This window comes from Bufo bufo, chromosome 6 (assembly GCF_905171765.1).
Source record: "Bufo bufo chromosome 6, aBufBuf1.1, whole genome shotgun sequence".
Lineage (NCBI taxonomy): Eukaryota > Metazoa > Chordata > Amphibia > Anura > Bufonidae > Bufo > Bufo bufo.
This window is the reverse complement of record NC_053394.1, coordinates 392292596-392317143: the sequence shown is the minus strand read 5'-3', so window position 1 is coordinate 392317143 and position 24548 is coordinate 392292596. Positions and strand designations below refer to the sequence as shown.

At 42.1% G+C, this 24548-nt stretch overlaps 2 protein-coding genes and 1 pseudogene across 2 annotated transcripts in view; 2 read left to right on the top strand and 1 right to left on the bottom strand.

The window, feature by feature from the left end:
- Window positions 1-8233, top strand: part of LOC121004243 — a 37062-nt pseudogene extending 28829 nt beyond the window's left edge.
- Window positions 1-24548, top strand: part of LOC121003516 (zinc finger protein 208-like) — a 2651670-nt gene that overhangs the window by 1494229 nt on the left and 1132893 nt on the right. The gene's annotated exons all lie outside the window — the stretch shown is intronic.
- LOC121003540 (oocyte zinc finger protein XlCOF22-like) overlaps window positions 1-24548 on the bottom strand; it is a 933287-nt gene that overhangs the window by 679693 nt on the left and 229046 nt on the right. The window lies entirely within an intron of this gene.

Here is a 24548-nt window from a genome sequence, read left to right as displayed (position 1 = left end):
TCTGGATTTGGAGTCACACTCAAAATTAAAGTGGAAAAACACACTACAGGCTGATCCAACTTTGATGTAATGTCCTTAAAACAAGACTCTGTCAAGTCTGTCACATGTGCTCAGTGTGAACCTGCTTTCATCTGTGAAGAGCACAGGGCGTCAGCGGCGAATTTGCCAATCTTGGTGTTCTCTGGCAAATGCCAAACGTCCTGCACGGTGTTGGGCTGTAAGCACAACCCCCCACCTGTGGACGTCGGGCCCTCATATCATCCTCATGGAGTCTGTTTCTGACCGTTTGAGCAGACACATGCACATTTGTGGCCTGCTGGAGGTCATTTTGCAGGGCTCTGGCAGTGCTCCTCCTGTTCCTCCTTGCACAAAGGCGGAGGTAGCGGTCCTGCTGCTGGGTTGTTGCCCTCCTACGACCTCCTCCACGTCTCCTGATGTACTGGCCTGTCTCCTGGTAGCGCCTCCATGCTCTGGACACTACGCTGACAGACACAGCAAACCTTCTTGCCACAGCTCGCATTGATGTGCCATCCTGGATAAGCTGCACTACCTGAGCCACTTGTGTGGGTTGTAGACTCCGTCTCATGCTACCACTAGAGTGAAAGCACCACCAGCATTCAAAAGTGACCAAAACATCAGCCAGGAAGCATAGGAACTGAGAAGCGGTTTGTGGTCACCTCCTGCAGAACCACTCCTTTATTGGGGGTGTCTTGCTAATTGCCTATAATTTCCACCTGTTGTCTATCCCATTTGCACAACAGCATGTGAAATTGATTATCACTCAGTGTTGCTTCCTAAGTGGACAGTTTGATTTCACAGAAGTGTGATTGACTTGGAGTTACATTGTGTTGTTTAAGTGTTCCCTTTATTTTTTTGAGCAGTGTATTTTCGGGAGGAGGATTGTTTTAATGAGGGATCTGCGTCCAAACAACGAGGTGAATGATATGTCCCACATTTTAATTATGGTGCTAATATTATGTGGGAGATTTTTGTAGTTTTCGGTATACAAGGTAGAAGGATGAGTAGTAAGATTGACACCTAGAAAGGGGATACTCCACTCTCAAGTGTTTTTTGTGTTCAAGGATCTAGAGTAATGTTTTAATACTTGGGATTTGTTTAGATTCACTTTAAAATTAGAGAGGGTGCCAAAATAATCCAACATTGCGTGGACTTCTGGGAAAGCCTCCTCTGGATTAGTAATTATTAAAAGTAAGTCATCCGCAAAAGCAGCTTGTGTGTGTGTGTGTGTGTGTGTTTCTTTCCGTATTTTGATTCCCTGTATTCTTTGGTCGATCCTACAAGCTTGCAGGAGAGGTTCCATGGTTAGTACAAATAAAAGCAGTGATAATGGACATCCCTGTCTGGTGCCATTGCTAATTTTGAACACCGGTGACAATGTATTGTTGACTAGGACTCGAGCACTAGGGTCACTGTATATTTCCATCACCGCCTTAATAAAGCTTTTGGGAATGTGAAAGAATTGCAAAGCATTTTTCATGTATGACAATCTACCCTATCAAATACCTTTTCGGCTTCCGTACCTAGAAGCACCAGTGGTGTGGATGTATTATATGCATATTGGATGATTATCCGGGTTGTGTTCATTCTCCCTTCGCGACCGCTTACAAATCCAACTTGTTCCATATGTATCAGCTGTGGGAGGAGAGGTTGTAGCCTAGTGACCAACATCTTAGCCAGTAGTTTCAAATCATTATTAAGTAGAGAAATTGGCCGATAGCTGGAGCAGGAAGATGGGTCTTTGCCCTCCTTGGATATGATAGTGATTTGCGCTGTCAACATCCGTAGATGCAGGGGTTTCGCCTCCCAGATTGAATTACATACCAAAAGTAGTTTTGGTAGAAGTATGTTTCGGAAGGATTTATAATAAATCGTAGACAGTCCATCTGGGCCTGGGCTTATATGGAGAGGTAAAGTTTTTAAAGCTCTCTTCAATTTTGTTAGGGTGAATGGATTCGTCAGGGTCTGTGCTTGTGTATAGTTTAATTTAGGTAATTTTAAGGGAATTCAACCATTTCTTCATATTATTAATCCTATCCTCTTCCTTCTGTGTTGATGTTTCATGTCTAATGTTGTAGAGCTGTGTAAAGTATTCTGTGAATATGCAATCTGATCAGTATGGAATAGTGTTTGTGCTGAGGAGGATTGTATATTGTGGATGTAGCATGAATCTTGTCGCCATGCGCGTAATATCGGAATCTGGCTGATAGATAGATATACTTTTTCAGTTTTTACATTAAGGCCTCCTGCACACGAATGCGTGTGCCCCGTGGCCGTGCTGCGGGCTGCAATGCACGAACACCGACCGCGCGGCAGCCGCAGCGGATCGCGGACCCAGTCACTTTAATGGGTCCTCCGATCCGCCTATTCCGCAAAAAGATAGGACATGTTCTATCTTTCTGCGGAACGGAAGTACTGGACGAAACCCCACAGAAGCACCCCGTAGTGCACATGGAATGGTGCCCGTGTATTGCGGATCCACAAATGTGGTCCGCAATATGGCAACGGGACACCTACGGTCATGTGCAGGAGGCCTAAGTATTTTTTTAGTTGGGATCTAAGTAGGTCAAGCTCGTGAAGGATGGTTGGAGTGAGGCGCTTTTTGTGTAATAATTCCAGCGCCTGGATTTGGGCCTGTAGATTTAATATCTCCGCTATGTTTTTTAACATATGACCCTAAGGATATAAAATGACCTCTCACTACTGCCTTATGCGCTTTCCGGATTAGACTTAGTGAGGTATCTGTAGATTCATTATGAATGAAGTACTCTTCCATTTTCTCCGCTATTTGTTTTACATTTTCTGTATTGTGTAGTAGCAGCGTTTCATTAAGTCTCCAAATCCATTTCTTTTTTGTGAGAGTATGGTAATAAAAATTGTAAGTATACTGGAGCATGGTCAGATTAGACCATCGACCCAATTGAAGCACATTTACAGTATGGTAATAGTGATGTAGATGCAATCTAACCTCTGGTATGATACGTGTGCTGGGGAATAGTATGAGAAGTCCCTATCCCTGGGGTGTAATGTTCGCCATCCATCCACTAAGCCTGTCCCTGCAATATTGTTGCGAATGTGCCTAAGTGTCTTTTGTGACAGTGAGGACATAGGTGCTATTTACATCCTAGTACCTGGGTTTGCAGCGCTACCAAGCGGCTGCTATCTGCATGTTAACCCACACACAGTACCTCATACCTCCGCTTCCGGGGCGCCGGTTAGAACGCAAGCGTTTCACTAAATCCGAGGTGACGCAGTGCTTCTTCCGACATGAGTTGGCACACACCGCCTCACTATTTATGACCCTCAAGGAGGCAGCATGGCAATTTTTGGGCATTTCGCATGTGAGTAAGACCCCTACTACTGTGCTTTTGGTGATCTTATGGTTTACTTGCTCTTTCCTTATGGGCCTCTATGTGTTTTACTTTTCGGTTGTATACTTTTCCTCAAGCCCATCAGAAACATGTAATGTATAACAATTTTTGCCCCCCTTTTTTTATTGCTACCTAGTCTCCCTCTTTTTTGTGTCTATCTAACTGTATCAAGTGTATCTTTTGTTTGATGGGACTATTTCTGCCGACCCCGTGAGGAACCCATCTGGGGGAAACGCATCTGGGTGATGTTATAAATAACCTAAGTCATCTAGGGCATTCCATGGTTTTGTAGGACAGGTACGAGGACAGGGAGACCCCACCATCAGGGCTCGTCCTTGGGCTGAGGCGTTACTAGGGTCTCCATAGGGAAAGTGTTCCCCTTTTGACATCCCACCCTCTCTAATTTGCACTGCCCATTAACCCTGTTGATTTCCTGTCCCTTTTACTTTATTATCTGTTTCTATCAGACCTGTTATCATTTGGATACTATTTCTACTAAAATAGTTGGCCTTTTTGGCCAATAGTAGTGACATCCATCTTTGGGTTTAAATTTTAATATAATCGAAATAAAGTAGATTTTTTTTTACAATTGATTTACTTTCTAGTTTCTAAGGACAATATATCCCATCAGATAGTTAATAGTTAGTAATGCTACAATGTGAGGCAACACTTATAAACATGCCGGGAAAACTGGCTTCATGGGATATTACAACTGCTTTCAGAACTTCATCCATCCAGCTTTATCAAACAGAGCCCACTCTCAAGTACCCGTAATTCTCACCCCTCCATCAGAGGGATGTAGACAATTAACGTGTATGCCTCCAATGCCACTTCCACACAAAATATCAGCCCAATACATAAGGAGAGACAAAAAAGGACTTTTTTGACCCAGGCGTCCGGTTAATCATCAAAGCTTCCGGCCAAGAAAGACTCTCCCGCAATCCTCCAGATGGCCGTTGCTCCCCTCCTCATTCCATCCTCCTTCGCCGCTGCCACCGGGGATCAAAAGAGACCTCCACACATACTCCTGCAGGAACGCGACTCAGCAACACAGTGGGATTACTTTTCCGATAGCCAAAGACGCCGGGGATCAAGGCACGTGGAACCTCCACGCCAAGCATCAGGCGGCTCACATATCGCTGGCAGGGAAGGGAGGTGGAGCTACGGCCGATGTGTCACGCACACCACGTCATGCCAGCACGCCTCCTGCCCCAGGAGCACATCCATGTAATGGCCATTTAAAATGGGTACACTAGTGGAAAATGGCCTTTTAGGGGTTAAAATAAATTGCCTTATCCGCTTGCACACACAAGGCAGTCTCTCTTGGTGCTGAAGGACCTGTGCTACCAACGTTATGACATCACCATGCTCCTCCAGCATTATTGCTTAGGAGCGTATGGTGACATCATCCCACTGAGAGTGTAGGTCCTTTAGCACCAAATCAAGAGCGACTTTTCGAGTGTAAGTGGATGATTAATTATTACTGATGGGGGCCACCCTGGGGAACATTATTACTAACTGGGGCCACTATGGGGGACATTATGTGTTCTGCAGGGATTGGTAATTAAATTTAAAAAAGCAACTAAAGATAATCTAAATCGTCCTCAAATAATGGCCGTTAAAAATGAATGCAAAACGTCCACATGACCAAGAAAGGGATGCAAAAAATGGTTGAAAAATGGCCATGAAAAACTGAGTGTGTCTGTTTTTTAAAGCGTTTTTTTCATGTGTGAGTGTATAGGTCATACAAAAAAGTCTCACCACTGAACACCAGATATTTGCCTGCTGCTGGGAAGAGCACGATGCGCTCGGTATTACTTTTTTAACTTTATTCACAGTACAGGAGCTTCACTGATGTAAAGGGACACTAAGGGACAGCACTACTGCAGAGAGCGCACAAAGGGGGCATAACTACTGTGCGGGGGCCGTTGGGGGGCATAACTACTGTTTGGAGACATCAAGAGGACATTCTGCTGTGTGGGGGCACTTAGGGAGCATCATTACTGTGAAGAGGGCACTAAAGGGAAATTCCACTGTGAAAGGGACACTGAGGGGAGATAACTATTGTGTGGGACACTAAGAAGGGATTTGTTGCCTCTTGTCCAGCACTAGTAAATATTTTAATTATATATCTTTTAAATGACTGATTGGGTGGGAGTTGCAGGGAAGTTGCTCAGGGTGGGAGCCAGCGTTTTCTAGTTATGACCCTTGGTCTACTATCATATTGTGGTCTGTTTGGCCACCACTGTTTTAGTCAATTGATACTTAAATTTTTTGCCATGTCTTGTAATTTCTGTGGATTTTTTGTATTAAAAAAGTTATAAAACTTCAATACAATTTTAATGTTATTCATCAATAATAAAATTATTGTTTTATTCTTGTCAGATGACTGTACCAGGAACTTAGAGAAACATCTGGTATCTTCAGATTTTGAAGTAGATGATTGTGGCATCACACGAGATACATTTGAAGAGCATGCCAATATACAAGATATACCCTCATCCAATCACAGCCACAATGCATCATTTGATTCTTTTAAACAGGTCCGATCTTCTGATTCATCAAAGACTGTAAGACAGAATAAAAGTCACAGAAGAGGTGCTAAACATCAAGCAGCTCACGTAAAAGAGAAGCCATTTTCATGTTCAGAATGTGGTAAATGTTTTAAGCAGAAATGGGCTCTTGTTGTACATCAGAGAATTCATACAGGGGAGAAGCCATTTTCATGTTCAGAATGCGCGAAATGTTTTAAGCATAAATCAGCTCTTGTTTTACATCAGAGCAATCACACAGGGGAGAAGCCATTTTCATGTTCAGAATGTGCGAAATGTTTTCTCCACAAATCAACGCTTGATGCCCATCAGAGAGTTCACACAGGGGAGAAGCCATTTTCATGTTCAGAATGTGGGAAATGTTATAAGCAGAAATGGGCTCTTGTTGTACATCAGAGAAATCACACAGGGGAGAAGCCATTTTCATGTTCAGAATGTGGTAAATGTTTTAAGCATAAATCAGCTCTTGTTATGCATCAGAGCAATCACACAGGGGAGAAGCCATTTTCATGTTCAGAATGTGGGAAATGTTATAAGCAGAAATGGGCTCTTGTTGTACATCAGAGAAATCACACAGGGGAGAAGCCATTTTCATGTTCAGAATGTGGTAAATGTTTTAAGCATAAATCAGCTCTTGTTATGCATCAGAGCAATCACACAGGGGAGAAGCCATTTTCATGTTCAGAATGTGGGAAATGTTTTCACAATAAATCAGGTCTTGTTATACATCTGAGAAATCACACAGGGGAGAAGCCATTTTCATGTTCAGAATGTGGTGAATGTTTTAAGCATAAATCAGCTCTTGTTATGCATCAGAGCAATCACACAGGGGAGAAGCCATTTTCATGTTCAGAATGTGGTAAATGTTTTAAGCAGAAATGGGCTCTTGTTGTACATCAGAGAATTCATACAGGGGAGAAGCCATTTTCATGTTCAGAATGTGCAAAATGTTTTAAGCAGAAATGGTCTCTTGTTGTACATCAGAGAAATCACACAGGGGAGAAGCCATTTTCATGTTCAGAATGTGGGAAATGTTATAAGCAGAAATGGGCTCTTGTTGTACATCAGAGAAATCACACAGGGGAGAAGCCATTTTCATGTTCAGAATGTGGTGAATGTTTTAAGCATAAATCAGCTCTTGTTATGCATCAGAGTAATCACACAGGGGAGAAGCCATTTTCATGTTCAGAATGTGGGAAATGTTTTCTCCACAAATCAACGCTTGATGCCCATCAGAGAGTTCACACAGGGGAGAAGCCATTTTCATGTTCAGAATGTGGTAAATGTTTTAAGCAGAAATGGGCTCTTGTTGTACATCAGAGAATTCATACAGGGGAGAAGCCATTTTCATGTTCAGAATGTGGTAAATGTTTTAAGCAGAAATGGTCTTTTGTTGTACATCAGAGAAATCACACAGGGGAGAAGCCGTTTTCATGTTCAGAATGTGGGAAATGTTATAAGCAGAAATGGGCTCTTGTTGTACATCAGAGAAATCACACAGGGGAGAAGCCATTTTCATGTTCAGAATGTGGTGAATGTTTTAAGCATAAATCAGCTCTTGTTATGCATCAGAGCAATCACACAGGGGAGAAGCCATTTTCATGTTCAGAATGTGGGAAATGTTTTCACAATAAATCAGGTCTTGTTATACATCTGAGAAATCACACAGGGGAGAAGCCATTTTCATGTTCGGAATGTGGGAAATGTTTTAAGCAGAAATCACATCTTTTTGAACATCAGAGAAATCACACAGGAGAGAAGCCATTTTCATGTTCAGAATGTGGGAAATGTTTTCACAATAAATCAGGTCTTGTTATACATCTGAGAAATCACACAGGGGAGAAGCCGTTTTCATGTTCAGAATGTGGGAAATGTTTTAAGCAGAAATCAGAACTTGTTATACATCAGAGAAATCACACAGGAGAGAAGCCATTTTCATGTTCAGAATGTGGAAAATGTTTTAAGATGAAATCAGAACTTGTTATACATCAGAGAAATCACACAGGAGAGAAGCCATTTTCATGTTCAGAATGTGAGAAAAGTTTTACCAATACATCATCTCTATTTAAACATCAGAGAATTCACACAGGGGAGAAGCCATTTTTATGTTCAGAATGTGGGAAATGTTTTAACCGTAAATCAGCTCTTGTTATACATCAGAGAATTCACACAGGGGAGAAGCCATTTTCATGTTCAGAATGTGATATGTGTTTCAACTGTAAATCAACTCTTGTTAAACATCAAAAAACCCACATATAAGAGAAGCAATCTTCATGCTTAGCCCGTTCGTGACCTCCTCCTTTATGGGGTTTTATGGTGGTCACTAACTGGCTTTATTCCGTCAGATACTCCTTTTTACAGGGAGATAAAACAGCGCCTTGCTTTCAGTTACCAGAGGTAGCCGAGGGCTTGGAGCGATGATTGGGACCGCTGTGAGAGCTCCCCAGACATAGTCTCCTTTATTGAATGAATTTTGGTAATCAAAGGACAGATCCAGTTAAAAGTGAAAGTAATTATTTTTATATATATATATATATATCTCCTCTAAACACAAATCTTTGGCGAGAGAAAAAAATAAATAACCTCGTTTCTCACCCTCCTGTGATCGGTATGGGGTCCCTCCATTCCTGAAAAACTGCAAATAATGTGAAATTTCTAAAAATAGAGCTGGATTCCAACAAGAGCTGGTGTCCAGACATGTGGAAAAAGGGGCATCATTCACACTTGTAAATGGCCAGTTATTTTAAGTCAAATGGAATGACAGATAAGATGTAACATAGTTTATAAGGCTGAAAAATAACATTTGTCCATTCAGTTCGGCCTGTTATTCTGCAAATTGCCCCAGAGGAATGCAAAAATAAAACCCTGTGAGGGAGAAGCCAATCTTCCCCACTTTAGGGGAAAAAATTAGTTCCCGACTCCAATCAGGCAATCAGAATAACTACCTGAATCAACAACCCCTCTTTAGTAGCTATAGCCTGTAATATTATTACACTCCAGAAATACATACAGGCCCCTCTTGAACTCTTTTAGTGAACTCACCATCACCACCTCCTCAGGCAGAGAGTTCCATAGTCTCACTGCTCTTACCGTAAAGAATCCTCTTCTATGTTTGTGTAGAAACCTTATTTCCTCCAGACGCAGTGGATGTCCCCTTGTCACAGTCCTGGGGATAAATAGATGATGGGAGAGATCTCTATATTGACCCCTGATATATTATACATAGTTATTAGATCTCCCCTGAGTCGTCTTTTTTTCTAAAGTGAATAACCCTAATTTTGATAATCTTTCTGGGTACTGTAGTCCACCCATTCCAGTTATTACTGTAGTTGCCCTCCTCTGAACCCTCTCCGGCTCTGCTATGTCTGCCTTGTTCACAGGAGCCCAGAACTGTACACAGTACTCCATGTGTGGTCTAACTAGTGATTTGCAAAGTGGTAGGACTGTTTTCTCATCACCGGCATCTATGCCCCTTTCGATGCAACCCATTATCTAACTGCCCCTGGCAGCAGCTGCCTGACACTGGTTTCTACAGCTTGGTTTGCTGTTCACTAAAATTACTAGGTCCTTTTCCATGTCAGTGTTACCCAGTGTTTTACCATTTAGTATGTACTGGTGACTTGCATTATTCATTCCCATGTGCATAACCTTACATTTGTCAATGTTGAACCTCATCTGCCACTTATCTGCCCAAGCCTCCAATCTATCCAGACCCCTCTGTAGCAGTATACTGTCCTCTTTCGTGTCAATTTCTTTACACAGTTTAGTGTCATATTTTACTGTGCAAGTCTTCTACAAGATCATTATCAAATATATTGAAGAGAATACTAACCCCTGTGGTACCCCACTAGTGACAATGACCCCAACAATACTGGCCCCGAGGTACTCCACTAGTGACAGTGACCGAATCTAAATGTGTGTAACATTAATAACCACCCTCTGTTTTCTATCACTGAGCCAATTACTTACCCACATGCAGACATTTTCTCCTAGTCCAAGCATTCTCATTTTATATACCAACCTTTTATGTGCTTCCTCCTCATCGACACCCAGCCTTTCTGCGATCGCTTGCAGTGGTATGGGCGCTACATCGATGACCTGCTGTTTGTATGGTCTGGGGATGTGGCGTCCATACCACTGTTTGGCGAATATATGGATTCATGTGTACCCTCTATTTCTTTCACGTTGCATTTTGATAACAAGTCGGTCTCCTTTCTGGATCTAAAATTGAGCGGTGATTCTGCTAGTTCTAGTGTGAACACCTCCACTTTTAGGAAAGAGCTAGCTGGCAATACTATTTTGCATGCATCATCATGTCACGCGCCACATGTAATATACAACATTCCAAAAGGCGAGCTGATCGGTACCAGGCGTAACTGTTCGGACATTTCGTCCTTTGAACAGGAAAGCAATAAGATTGTGAATAGATTGGCTTTTAGAGCCTATTCACGGAATCATATGCTAAATAGCAAAAAAAAACGGTTCAGAGTTTGGACCGCAAATCTTTGATCTTTCCTGATACAAACCCCATGGATACAGCGGGCAACAGCAAAGTGAATAGCCACACTCCCATTACGTTTGTCACTCAGTACAGTGCCGAATACAGGGAAATATGTAAAATTATTTTAAAAACATCTACCGGTCCTCAGCTTTGATGAAAAATGGTCAGAAATAATAGCGGGAGGTATTAGATGTGCTGCAAAAAAAAAAAGCTCCCACATTAGGCAGTCATATCAGTCCCAGTTTATACAAAGAGAAAAGCAATGTGACACCGACCTGGCTTTCAACGAAGGGGAGCTATAAGTGCGGGCATAGTAGATGCATTTGTTGTGATTATTTTCAAGTAAGCCAGTTCTTTTATTCTATGGCTAATGGCAAAAAATTCAGCACTAATAGCTACTTGAATTGCAACACAAAAAATGCCATCTACTTAGTGACCTGCCAAATGTGCAAGTTGCAATATGTAGGTTGCACTTCCAACCAAAGAAAATCGCGAATCCGCAAGCATATATCGGATATTCCCCATTACAGAAATCGCAACATATCTGCAGTTAGTGGACATTTTGCAGTTATACATGGTGGTGAAGTGACCCATCTGAGAGCTCAAGGTATAGAAAGGGTCTTTATTCCAGCCAGAGGTGGCGACCTGAGGAGAAAGCTGCTTAATAGAGAGGCTTATTGGATGTTTTTACTAGCCACGTGATATCCTGAAGGTCTGAACAAGAGACATGATCTCATATTACAATATTAATTTAATGTTTGCCTGCCATTGATGTTTTTTACACATTGCCAATTTTAAATATTGCCATTATATTTTTCTATATATTTCATGTGCATTTTTTCATGTGTATTTCAAGTGTGTCTTCTCCTCCTCCCTCCCCTCCCTTCATGGTTGACACATGTTCTGAGTCAGTTTAATCAGGACATGTGACTCAATGATTGGGGTGTCAGGTGTGGACTAGCCTTTTTAAACTGAGTTTTGTACACAAGTTTTTTGTCATGATGAAGGACCCTGATTTACTTGCGGTCTGAAACGCGTTACTGTAACCTGTGATGTCTTGCATTGGATTTTAAACGCACAATAAAGATTCCACCTTTTTGCATCTTGGAAGCTGGATTTTTCTTGGTCTTGAACCTTTTATGTGGTACAGTGTTAAATGCTTTGGAGAAGTCCAGATATACGACATCCATTGATTCGCCGCTGTCAAGACTAGAACTTACCTCCTCATAGAAACTGATAAAATTAGTTTGACATAACCAATCCCTCATGAAGCCATGCTGATATGGCGTTATTTGCTTATTTTCATTGAGGTACTCCAAGATAGCATCTCTTAGAAAACCTTCAAACAGTTTACCCATAACAGATCTTAAACTTACCGGCCTATAGTTTCTGGGCTCTGTTTTTGGACACTTTTTGAATATTGGCGCCACATTTGCTTTGTGCTAATTCCGTGGACCACACCCTGTCAGTATAGAGTCCTTAAATATCAGAAATAAGAGTGTGGCTATGACATTGCTTAATTCTCTTAGGATACGGTGGTGTTTGCCATCTGGTCCCAGCAATTTGTCTATTTTAATATTTTTAAGACACCGCTGTACTTCTTCATGGGGAATTTACTTTTACATTCTGCACTTCATCTGACAGTTTATTTTCTTCAGTGAATACAGTGGAGAAGAAAATATTAGCTTTTTCTCTCCCCCTCATTACTCTGTATAGGGCCGACACCTTCAGATTTATACTTTTTACCATTTATATAATTCAAGAAAATTTTAGGGTTAGTTTTACTCTTTAGCAATGAATCTCTCTGTTTCTAGTTTAGCTGTGTTTATTTTGTCTTTTAACCACCTCCGGACCGCTGTACGCACAGACGCGTCCTGGAGGTGGTTGTTTCATTCCACCTGGACGCGCCGGCGCGTCCTCTCGCGAGATGCGAGATTTCCTGTGAACGCGCGCACACAGGCGCGGAAGGTAAGAGAGTGGATCTCCAGCCTGCCAGCGGCGATCGTTCGCTGGCAGGCTGGAGATGTGATTTTTTTTAGCCCCTAACAGGTATATTAGACGCTGTTTTGATAACAGCGTCTAATATACCTGCTACCTGGTCCTCTGGTGGTCCCCTTTGTTTGGATCGACCACCAGAGGACACAGATAGCTCAGCAATATGTAGCACCAAGCACCACACTACACTACACCCCCCCTATCACTTATTAACCCCTTATTCACCCCTGATCACCCCATATAGACTCCCTGATCACCCCCCTGTCATTGATTACCCCCCTGTCATTGATCACCCCCTGTCATTGATCACCCGCCTGTAAAGCTCCATTCAGATGTCCGCATGATTTTTACGGATCCACTGATAGACTGATCGGATCCGCAAAACGCATACGGACGTCTGAATGGAGCCTTACAGGGGCGTGATCAATGACTGTGGTGATCACCCCATATAGACTCCCTGATCACCCCCCTGTCATTGATTAACCCCCATGTCATTGATCACCCCCCTGTAAAGCTCCATTCAGATGTCCGCATGATTTTTACGGATCCACTGATAGACTGATCGGATCCGCAAAACGCATACGGACGTCTGAATGGAGCCTTACAGTGGCGTGATCAATGACTGTGGTGATCACCCCATATAGACTCCCTGATCACCCCCCTGTCATTGATTACCCCCCTGTCATTGATCACCCCACTGTAAGGCTCCATTCAGATGTCCGCATGATTTTTACGGATCCACTGATAGACTGATCGGATCCGCAAAACGCATACGGACGTCTGAATGGAGCCTTACAGTGGCGTGATCAATGACTGTGGTGATCACCCCATATAGACTCCCTGATCACCCCCCTGTCATTGATTACCCCCCTGTCATTGATCACCCCCCTGTAAAGCTCCATTCAGATGTCCGCATGATTTTTACGGATCCACTGATAGACTGATCGGATCCGCAAAACGCATACGGACGTCTGAATGGAGCCTTACAGTGGCGTGATCAATGACTGTGGTGATCACCCCATATAGACTCCCTGATCACCCCCCTGTCATTGATTACCCCCCTGTAAAGCTCCATTCAGATGTCCGCATGATTTTTACGGATCCACTGATAGATGGATCGGATCCGCAAAACGCATACGGACGTCTGAATGGAGCCTTACAGGGGCGTGATCAATGACTGTGGTGATCACCCCATATAGACTCCCTGATCACCCCCCTGTCATTGATCACCCCCCTGTAAAGCTCCATTCAGATGTCCGCATGATTTTTACGGATCCACGGATACATGGATCGGATCCGCAAAACACATACGGACATCTGAATGGAGCCTTATAGGGGGGTGATCAATGACTGTGGTGATCACCCCATATAGACTCCCTGATCACCCCCCTGTCATTGATCACCCCCCTGTAAGGCTGCATTCAGACATTTTTTTGGCCCAAGTTAGCAGAATTTTTATTTTTTTCTTACAAAGTATCATATTCCACTAACTTGTGTCAAAAAATAAAATCTCACATGAACTCACCCTACCCCTCACGGAATCCAAATGCATAAAAATTTTTAGACGTTTATATTCCAGACTTCTTCTCACGCTTTAGGGCCCCCAGAAGGCCAGGGCAGTATAAATACCCCACATGTGACCACATTTTGGAAAGAAGACACCCCAAGGTATTCCGTGAGGGGCATATTGAGTCCATGAAAGATTGAAATTTTTGTCCCAAGTTAGCGGAAAGGGAGACTTTGTGAGAAAAAAAGAAATAAAATCAATTTCCGCTAACTTGTGCCAAAAAAAAAAAAATTATATGAACTCGTCATGCCCCTCATTGAATACCTTGGGGTGTCTTCTTTCCAAAATGGGGTCACATGTGGGGTATTTATACTGCCCTGGCATTTTAGGGGCCCTAAAGCGTGAGAAGAAGTCTGGGATCCAAATGTCTAAAAATGTCCTCATAAAAGGAATGTGGGCCCCTTTGCGCATCTAGGCTGCAAAAAAGTGTCACACATCTGGTATCGCCGTATTCAGGATAAGTTGGGCAATGTGTTTTGGGGTGTCATTTTACATATACCCATGCTGGGTGAGAGAAATATATTGGCAAAAGACAACTTTTCCCATTTTTTTCTACAAAGTTGGCATTTGACCAAGATATTTATCTCACCCAGCATTGGTATATGTAAAATGACACCCCAAAACACATTCCCCAACTTCTCCTGAGTACGGCGATACCACATGTGTGGCACTTTTTTACAGCCTAGGTGGGCAAAGGGGCCCACATTCCAAAGAGCACCTTTCGGATTTGACAGGTCATTTACCTACTTACCACACATTAGGGCCCCTGGAAAATGCCAGGGCAGTATAACTACCCCACAAGTGACCCCATTTTGGAAAGAAGACACCCCAAGGTATTCCGTGAGGGGCATGGCGAGTTCCTAGAATTTTTTATTTTTTGTCACAAGTTAGCGGAAAATGATGATTTTTTTTTTTTTTTTTTCTTACAAAGTCTCATATTCCACTAACTTGTGACAAAAAATAAAAACTTCCATGAACTCACTATGCCCATCAGCGAATACCTTGGGGTGTCTTCTTTCCAAAATGGGGTCACTTGTGGGGTAGTTATACTGCCCTGGCATTCTAGGGGCCCAAATGTGTGGTAAGGAGTTTGAAATCAAATTCTGTAAAAAATGACCGGTGAAATCCGAAAGGTGCTCTTTGGAATGTGGGCCCCTTTGCCCACCTAGGCTGCAAAAAAGTGTCACACATGTGGTATCTCCGTATTCAGGAGAAGTTGGGGAATGTGTTTTGGGGTGTCTTTTTACATATACTCATGCTGGGTGAGAGAAATATCTTGGCAAAAGACAACTTTTCCCATTTTTTTATACAAAGTTGGCATTTGACCAAGATATTTATCTCACCCAGCATGGGTATATGTAAAATGACACCCCAAAACACATTCCCCAACTTCTCCTGAATACGGAGATACCACATGTGTGACACTTTTTTGCAGCCTAGGTGGGCAAAGGGGCCCACATTCCAAAGAGCACCTTTCGGATTTCACTGGCCATTTTTTACAGAATTTGATTTCAAACTCCTTACCACACATTTGGGCCCCTAGAATGCCAGGGCAGTATAACTACCTCACAAGTAACCCCATTTTGGAAAGAAGACACCCCAAGGTATTCACTGATGGGCATAGTGAGTTCATAGAACTTTTTATTTTTTGTCACAAGTTAGTGGAATATGAGACTTTGTAAGAAAAAAAAAAAAATCATCATTTTCCGCTAACTTGTGACAAAAAATAAAAAGTTCTATGAACTCACTATGCCCATCAGCGAATACCTTAGGGTGTCTACTTTCCGAAATGGGGTCATTTGTGGGGTGTTTGTACTGTCTGGGCATTGTAGAACCTCAGGAAACATGACAGGGGCTCAGAAAGTCAGAGCTGCTTCAAAAAGCGGAAATTCACATTTTTGTACCATAGTTTGTAAACGCTATAACTTTTACCCAAACCATTTTTTTTTTTTACCCAAACATTTTTTTTTTAACAAAGACATGTATAACAATAAATTTAGAGCAAAATTTATATATGGATGTCGTTTTTTTTGCAAAATTTTACAACTGAAAGTGAAAAATAGCATTTTTTTGCAAAAAAATCGTTAAATTTCGATTAATAACAAAAAAGTAAAAATGTCAGCAGCAATGAAATACCACCAAATGAAAGCTCTATTAGTGAGAAGAAAAGGAGGTAAAATTCATTTGGGTGGTAAGTTGCATGACCGAGCAATAAACGGTGAAAGTAGGGTAGGTCAGAAGTGTAAAAAGTGGCCTGGTCTTTCAGGGTGTTTAAGCACTGGGGGCTGAGGTGGTTAAACATATTCATTTTTTTTCCTTGTAGTTTTTTAATGCTTCCTCGCTACCCCCCTGTTTTAGTAATTTAAATGTTTTTTTTTTATTTATTTATTTGCTTTCTTTACATTTCTATTTATCCACATTGGTTTTTCTTGTTCCTTAACCTTTTATTCCCATAAGGTATGTACCTCTCACAATTAGATTTTAGGATGCTTTTAAAAATATCCCATTTTGTGGCTGTATTTTTATTGTTGAGGACTTTGTCCTAGTTAATTAGTCCCATGGCCTCTCTTAGTTGGCTAAATTTAGCTTTTTTGAAGTTTGGTATTTTGTTCCTCCCTGAAGAAACACACTGACAATTTGAAGATTATTACTTTATGGTCACTATTTCCCAGGTGTCTTCCAACCTGCACATCTATTGTTCTGTCAGGTCTATTGGTTAATACCCTCTACTCGGGTCCTGAACCAGTTGGGAAAGGTAATTGTCTTAGGTTCGTAACGCTAATATACCGCCTCTCTTGGACTTACCTAAGTATATTAGTGTTAGTTACCAGTCTGCAGAAGCCACCTTGACGCCTGGTAGATGGGGCCCAACACAAGTTTGATCAAAATGTGCGCAAAGAGCTTCCATTTTTCCATTTATAGTAGGAATACCACTTTATTTTAGAATGATCCCCATTTCTCAGCTCTATTGTTTGTATGTGAAATGTTGTGCAGCCATTTTTTTATCAACCATGTTTGCTTGATGGATATGCACCTGTGACTGTGAATATGAATGTGCTAGTTTAAATTTTCTTTTAGTATGATATAAAATATATTCATTGGATATGTTGCATTTGTGACCATTTTGAGTTAAGAAATTTGAGTTAAGAGTTTGTGTGTTAACCCTGCTACATCTGTACTTCTAGAAGTAATGACAATAGCTCTTGGGTGGGGGGGTAGTGATCCTTTAATGTTCTTATGGATGGTTTTGGACGCTGCCACTTAATATATTCTGTCGTTGATTGCTTGTTTTGTGCACATAGTGGTTTCTACCTTGCCAGGCAGGGCCGTTATGCCACACAAGCATCACTTACCACATTTGGATGCCCCAGTTATAAAGAAAATTGCAAAATGTAAAAAAAATGCGTGAATGTCCCACCTACCAAAATGTATTTTAAAAGTATCAAAATATATAATAAAGTACAAGTGAGAATAAAACAGAAAAACAGTCCACACCTGCCAAAAAAAACAAAAAAAAACGATTGAAATGACCAAAACACTACACCATGTTGGAAAAGTGTGACGGGGCGCCGACAATGCGCTCAATCTCCACAGCGCCGCCGGCGTTCCGCCTCGGTGCAGGAGCGAGCACGCGTGCAGCGTCCTCATCTCCTAGGTGATAGGGGGCGGGACGGACCCAGCCGCGCTGAGAAGCGCAACCAGAGTAAGTCTGAGCACCGGGCTCGGCACTCGGTGCTCAGCTGTATGCAGCAGGGTGAGTCAAGTGCCGCTGGCCACGTCACATGACCCCTGCTAGTCAGTATTTAACAGGCAACCTGCTGGCCATAGGTTGCCTGTTATTTAGGTTCCACCTGCAATTGTGTCTGACCTGGCATACTTACCTCCTGCTGAAATCCGACGATCCTCTGCCTGCCCCTTGTGTACTTTTGCTGCTGTCCTGGTATTCTGACCCCAGCTTTCTCCTGACGATCCTCTGCTGACTCCTTTGGTACTTCGCGACTTTCCTGGTATTTCTGACCCCGGCTTCTCCTGACTATTCTCTGCTTGCTCCATTTGTACTTTGTTGCTCTCCTGGTATTTGACTCGGTCCATTCACGTTCTGTTGTATGTCTGGTCTGCCGTTCAGTTGTCCCCTGTGATTAGGACTTGCGAGGCCAGTAGGCAGCGCCAGGGGTGAGGGTAGAGCGCAGTGGTCACTTCTCTCCCCCCTGTATGTGTGTGTGTGTACTCGACTGTTAAAAAAAAGTTTTTGAAATTCATATAATTTTAAGGGATAACAAAGTAATTTTTATGTAGAGACTGTTGACTTGGGTAATAAAGCATCTGGGTCAACAGTTTTTAGAACATCCGGTCATATTCTATAGAAACATGCTGTTATATGTTTTATGCAAAGTATCTACTAACCTGCCTAGTTATAGCAATTATTATTATATAGCTTATTTCTTTATTGCTTACGTAAAGAACCTTATATAAAGCCTGGACTCCTAATATAATCAGACAGCTGCTTAGCATACCTTGACAACATTGTATTATGTGTTATTTAATTGTTTCACTGTCCCCAGGAAATAAAGATTGCCTACCGTTTGATTCAGATAACTTCGTGCCTCAATTGATAGATATTTTAAATAAAACTAAGCAGATGGAAATATATTTCTGATAAAGATTTAGAATATATATATATATATATATATATATATACAGTTGCAAGAAAAAGTTTGTGAACCCTTTGGAATGATATGGATTTCTGCACAAGTTGGTCATAAAATGTGATCTGATCTTCATCTAAGTCACAACAATAGACAATCACAGTCTGCTTAAACTAATAACACACAAAGAATTAAATGTTACCATGTTTTTATTGAACACACCATGTAAACATTGACAGTGTAGGTGGAAAAAGTATGTGAACCCCTAGACTAATGACATCTCCAAGAGCTAATTGGAGTGAGGTGTCAGCCAACTGGAGTCCAATCAATGAGATGAGATTAGAGTTGTTGGTTACAGCTGCCCTGCCCTATAAAAAAACGCACACCAGTTCTGGGTTTGCTTTTCATAAGCATTGCCTGATGTGAATGATGCCTCACACAAAAGAGCTCTCAGAAGACCTACGATTAAGAATAGTTGACTTGCATAAAGCTGGAAAGGTTTATAAAAGTATCTCCAAAAGCCTTGCTGTTAATCAGTCCACGGTAAGACAAATTGTCTGTAAATGGAGAAAGTTCAGCACTGCTGCTACTCTCCCTAGGAGTGGCCGTCCTGTAAAGATGACTGCAAGAGCACAGCGCAGACTGCTCAATGAGGTGAAGAAGAATCCTAGAGTGTCAGCTAAAGACTTACAAAAGTATCTGGCATATGCTAACATCCCTGTTAGAGAATCTACAATACGTAAAACACTAAACAAGAATGGATTTCATGGGAGGATACCACAGAGGAAGCCACTGCTGTCCAAAAAAAACATTGTTGCACGTTTACAGTTTGCACAAGAGCACCTGGATGTTCCACAGCAGTACTGGCAAAATATTCTGTGGACAGATGAAACCAAAGTTGAGTTGTGTGGAAGAAACACACAACACTATGTGTGGAGAAAAAGAGGCACAGCACACCAACATCAAAACCTTATCCCAACTGTGAAGTATGGTGGTGGGGGCATCATGGTTTGGGGCTGCTTTGCTGCAGCAGGGCCTGGACGGATTGCGATCATCGAAGGAAAAATGAATTCCCAAGTTTATCAAGACATTTTTCAGGAGAAATTAAGGCCATCTGTCCACCAGCTGAAGCTCAACAGAAGATGGATGTTGCAACAGGCCAACGACCCAAAGCATAGAAGAAGAAAATACGCCTTCTGGAGTGGCCCAGTACTGACCTCAACCCGATTGAGATGCTGTGGCATGACCTCAAGAAAGCGATTCACACCAGAAATCCCAAGAATATTGCTGAACTGAAACAGTTCTGTAAAGAGGAATGGTCAAGAATTACTCCTGACCGTTGTGCACGTCTGATCTGCAACTACAGGAAATGTTTGGTTGAAGTTATTGCTGCCAAAGGAGGTTCAACCAGTTATTAAATCCAAGAGTTCACATACTTTTTCCATCCACACTGTGAATGTTTACATGGTGTGTTCAATAAAAACATGGTAACATTTAATTCTTTGTGTTATTAGTTTAAGCAGACTGTGATTGTCTATTGTTGTGACTTAGGGCCCTTTCACACTTGCGTTCTTTTCTTCCGGCATAGAGTTCCGTCGTCGGGGCTCTATGCCGGAAGAATCCTGATCAGTTTTATCCTAATGCATTCTGAATGGAGAGAAATCCGCTCAGGATGCATCAGGATGTCTTCAGTTCCGGAACGTTTTTTGGCCGGAGAAAATACCGCAGCATGCTGCGCTTTTTGCTCCGGCCAAAAATCCTGAACACTTGCCGCAAGACCGGATCCGGAATTAATGCCCATTGAAAGGCATTAATCCGGATCCGGCCTTAAGCTAAACGTCGTTTCGGCGCATTGCCGGATCCGACGTTTAGCTTTTTCTGAATGGTTACCATGGCTGCCAAGACGCTAAAGTCCTGGCAGCCATGGTAAAGTGTAGTGGGGAGCGGGGGAGCAGTATACTTACCGTCCGTGCGGCTCCCCGGGCGCTCCAGAGTGACGTCAGGGCGCCCCACGCGCATGGATGACGTGATCACATGGACACGTCATCCATGCGCATGGGGCGCTCTGACGTCATTCTGGAGCGCCCGGGGAGCCGCATGGACTGTAAGTATACTGCTCCCCCGCTCCCCACTACTACTATGGCAACCAGGACTTTAATAGCGTCCTGGCTGCCATAGTAACTCTGAACGCATTTTGAAGACGGATCCGTCTTCAAATGCTTTCAGTTCACTTGCGTTTTTCCGGATCCGGCGGGCACCTCCGGCAAATGGAGTGCATGCCGGATCCGGACAATGCAAGTGTGAAAGAGCCATTAGATGACGATCAGATCACATTTTATGACAAATTTGTGCATAAATCCATATCATTCCAAAGGGTTCACAAACTTTTTCTTGCAACTGTGTATATGTGTGTATATGTATATGTATGTATATATATATATATAATATAAAAAGTCTACACACCCCTGTTAAAATGTCAGGTTTCTGTGATGTAAAAAAAATGAGACAGAGAAAAATAATTTCTGAACTTTTTCCACCTTTTTAATGTGACCTATAAACTGTACCACTCAATTGAAAAACAAACTGAAATCTTTTAGGTGGAGGAAGAAAACAAAAAAAACTAAAATAATGTGGTTGCATAAGTGTACACACCCTCTTATATCTGGGGATGTAGCGGTGTTCAGAATTAAGCAATCACATTCAAAATCCTGTTAAATAGGAGTCAGCATACACCTGCCATTATTTAAAGTGCCTCTGATTAACCCCAAATAAATTTCAGCTGCTCTAGTTGGTCTTTCCTGAAATTTTCTTAGTCGCATCCCACAGTAAAAGCCATGGTCCAAAGTGAGCTTCCAAAGCATCAGAGGGATCTCATTGTTAAAAGGTATCAGTCAGGAGAAGGGTACAAAAGAATTTCCAAGGCATTAGATATACCATGGAACACAGTGAAGTCATTATCAAGTGGAGAAAATATGGCACAACAGTGACATTACCAATAAGTGGACGTCCCTCCAAAATTGATGAAATGACGAGAAGAAAACTGGTCTGGGAGGCTACCAAGAGGCCTACAGCAACATTAAAGGAGCTGCAGGAATATCTGGCAAGTACTGGCTATGTGGTACATGTGACAACAATCTCCCGTATTCTTCATATGTCTGGGCTATGGGGTAGAGTGGCAAGACGAAAGCCTTTTCTTACGAATAAAAACATCCAAGCCAGGCTACATTTTGCAAAAACACATCTGAAGTCTCCCAAAAGACTATTTTACACATAACATTATAAAAACAAGATATCAAAATACCTAGGGGACATATAAGCTACCCATTGATTGAGATGGGTAGCTTATATGTCCCCTAGGTATTTTGATATCTTGTTTTTATAATGTTATGTGTAAAATAGTCCCGGGTGATCCATCCCTTACCTTTAATGACAGCCAGTTAAATTCACCGATGTGTTATTATTCCAAAGATAGGGGATCCATGCATTGTATATTGGATGTGTGCATCATTTGTGTCTGACCATATATCTTTATCCATTGTTTTATGTGATTTATTGATGGATGCACTATAGATTATATGGCCATGCTAAATATACGATTTTTTGTTCATAGTAATCGGAATTGTCCCATGTGAATACCTGTCAGATGGTTTCAAATAGGTTTGCTCCTCTTTCTTTTGCTTTTTTTAAGCTATAGAAACGATCCTTGTATATGTGTCCCCGTTGCCATGGTACTGATGAGGTTGCGCTGCAGTGACGCCGCACGTAATGGTCTGCGTGTTACGATCATCGGATACACAAGGGTGTGTTCTGATAACGTCGGCGGACAGGACACGTGATTACGTGCGTCATGCGACTTTCGAGACAGCCGATTAGCTACATGAATGAGCGCCCTCAGTTTCCATGGACACGGTTTGACACATCCGATCAAGCTAGTTGTCACGGAAGGTGTACAGCAAACTAGAAGACACAAAAGGAAGATCCGGCTGACTGGATCCAAAACTAAGGAACCAAAGGGATAGCCCTGCAACAGACCTGGCTCTCTCCCTAAACTGCTCAGCCTATGCAAAATTCTCAATGGTAGAAGATCGCATATCTTCGTACCTCGACTGAATAACCCCTGAACACCCTATACTAGTGAGGGGACACGACCACCGGCTTTCTACACTTGATACGGAGGGAGTCAGGGTCTCCTGGGATCCAGCAAACAGGAAAATACAAATGAATAAACAAAACTTATCTGTAGAAGACTCAGTAGTAGCATCCAGCATGCATATACTCCAGGAAGTTGTATAAACCGCAAAGTGATGCAGTATGGGAAGGGATTTACAGGGATGCAATCAGTGCAACTACATGACAGCTGAGAGAGGCTAACGAGATGAGAAAATGAAAGCAAAACAAAAGGAACCTCAAGGAGGAGGTTCTGAAGGACGTCTGTCAGAGCTTCTCAGATGTCTGGTGGTGACAGTACCCCTCCTTCTACGAGTGGACTCCGGACACTCAGAGCCCACCTTCTCAGGATGGGACCTATGGAAAGCCCTGATGAGACGAGTGTCCTTAACCACCTCAGCCCCCAGTGCTTAAACACCCTGAAAGACCAGGCCACTTTTTACACTTCTGACCTACACTACTTTCACCGTTTAGTGCTCGGTCATGCAACTTACCACCCAAATGAATTTTACCTCCTTTTCTTCTCACTAATAGAGCTTTCATTTGGTGGTATTTCATTGCTGCTGACATTTTTACTTTTTTTGTTATTAATCGAAATTTAACGATTTTTTTGCAAAAAAATGACATTTTTCACTTTCAGTTGTAAAATTTTGCAAAAAAAACGACATCCATATAGAAATTTTGCTCTAAATTTATAGTTCTACATGTCTTTGATAAAAAAAAAATGTTTGGGTAAAAAAAAAATGGTTTGGGTAAAAGTTATAGCGTTTACAAACTATGGTACAAAAATGTGAATTTCCGCTTTTTGAAGCAGCTCTGACTTTCTGAGCACCTGTCATGTTTCCTGAGGTTCTACAATGGCAAGACAGTACAAACACCCCACAAATGACCCCATTTCGGAAAGTACACACCCTAAGGTATTCGCTGATGGGCATAGTGAGTTCATAGAACTTTTTATTTTTTGTCACAAGTTAGCGGAAAATGATGATTTTTTTTTTTTTTTTTTCTTACAAAGTCTCATATTCCACTAACTTGTGACAAAAAATAAAAACTTCTATGAACTCACTATGCCCATCACGAAATACCTTGGGGTCTCTTCTTTCCAAAATGGGGTCACTTGTGGGGTAGTTATACTGCCCTGGCATTCTAGGGGCCCAAATGTGTGGTAAGGAGTTTGAAATCAAATTCTGTAAAAAATGACCTGTGAAATCCGAAAGGTGCTCTTTGGAATATGGGCCCCTTTGCCCACCTAGGCTGCAAAAAAGTGTCACACATCTGGTATCTCCGTACTCAGGAGAAGGTGGGGAATGTGTTTTGGGGTGTCATTTTACATATACCCATGCTGGGTGAAAGAAATATCTTGGTCAAATGCCAACTTTGTATAAAAAAATGGGAAAAGTTGTCTTTTGCCAAGATATTTCTCTCACCCAGCATGGGTATATGTAAAATGACACCCCAAAACACATTCCCCACCTTCTCCTGAGTACGGCAATACCAGATGTGTTACACTTTTTTGCAGCCTAGGTGGGCAAAGGGGCCCATATTCCAAAGAGCACCTTTCGGATTTCACAGGTCATTTTTTACAGAATTTGATTTCAAACTCCTTACCACACATTTGGGCCCCTAGAATGCCAGGGCAGTATAACTACCCCACAAGTGACCCCATTTTGGAAAGAAGACACCCCAAGGTATTCCGTGAGGGGCATGGCAAGTTCCTAGAATTTTTTATTT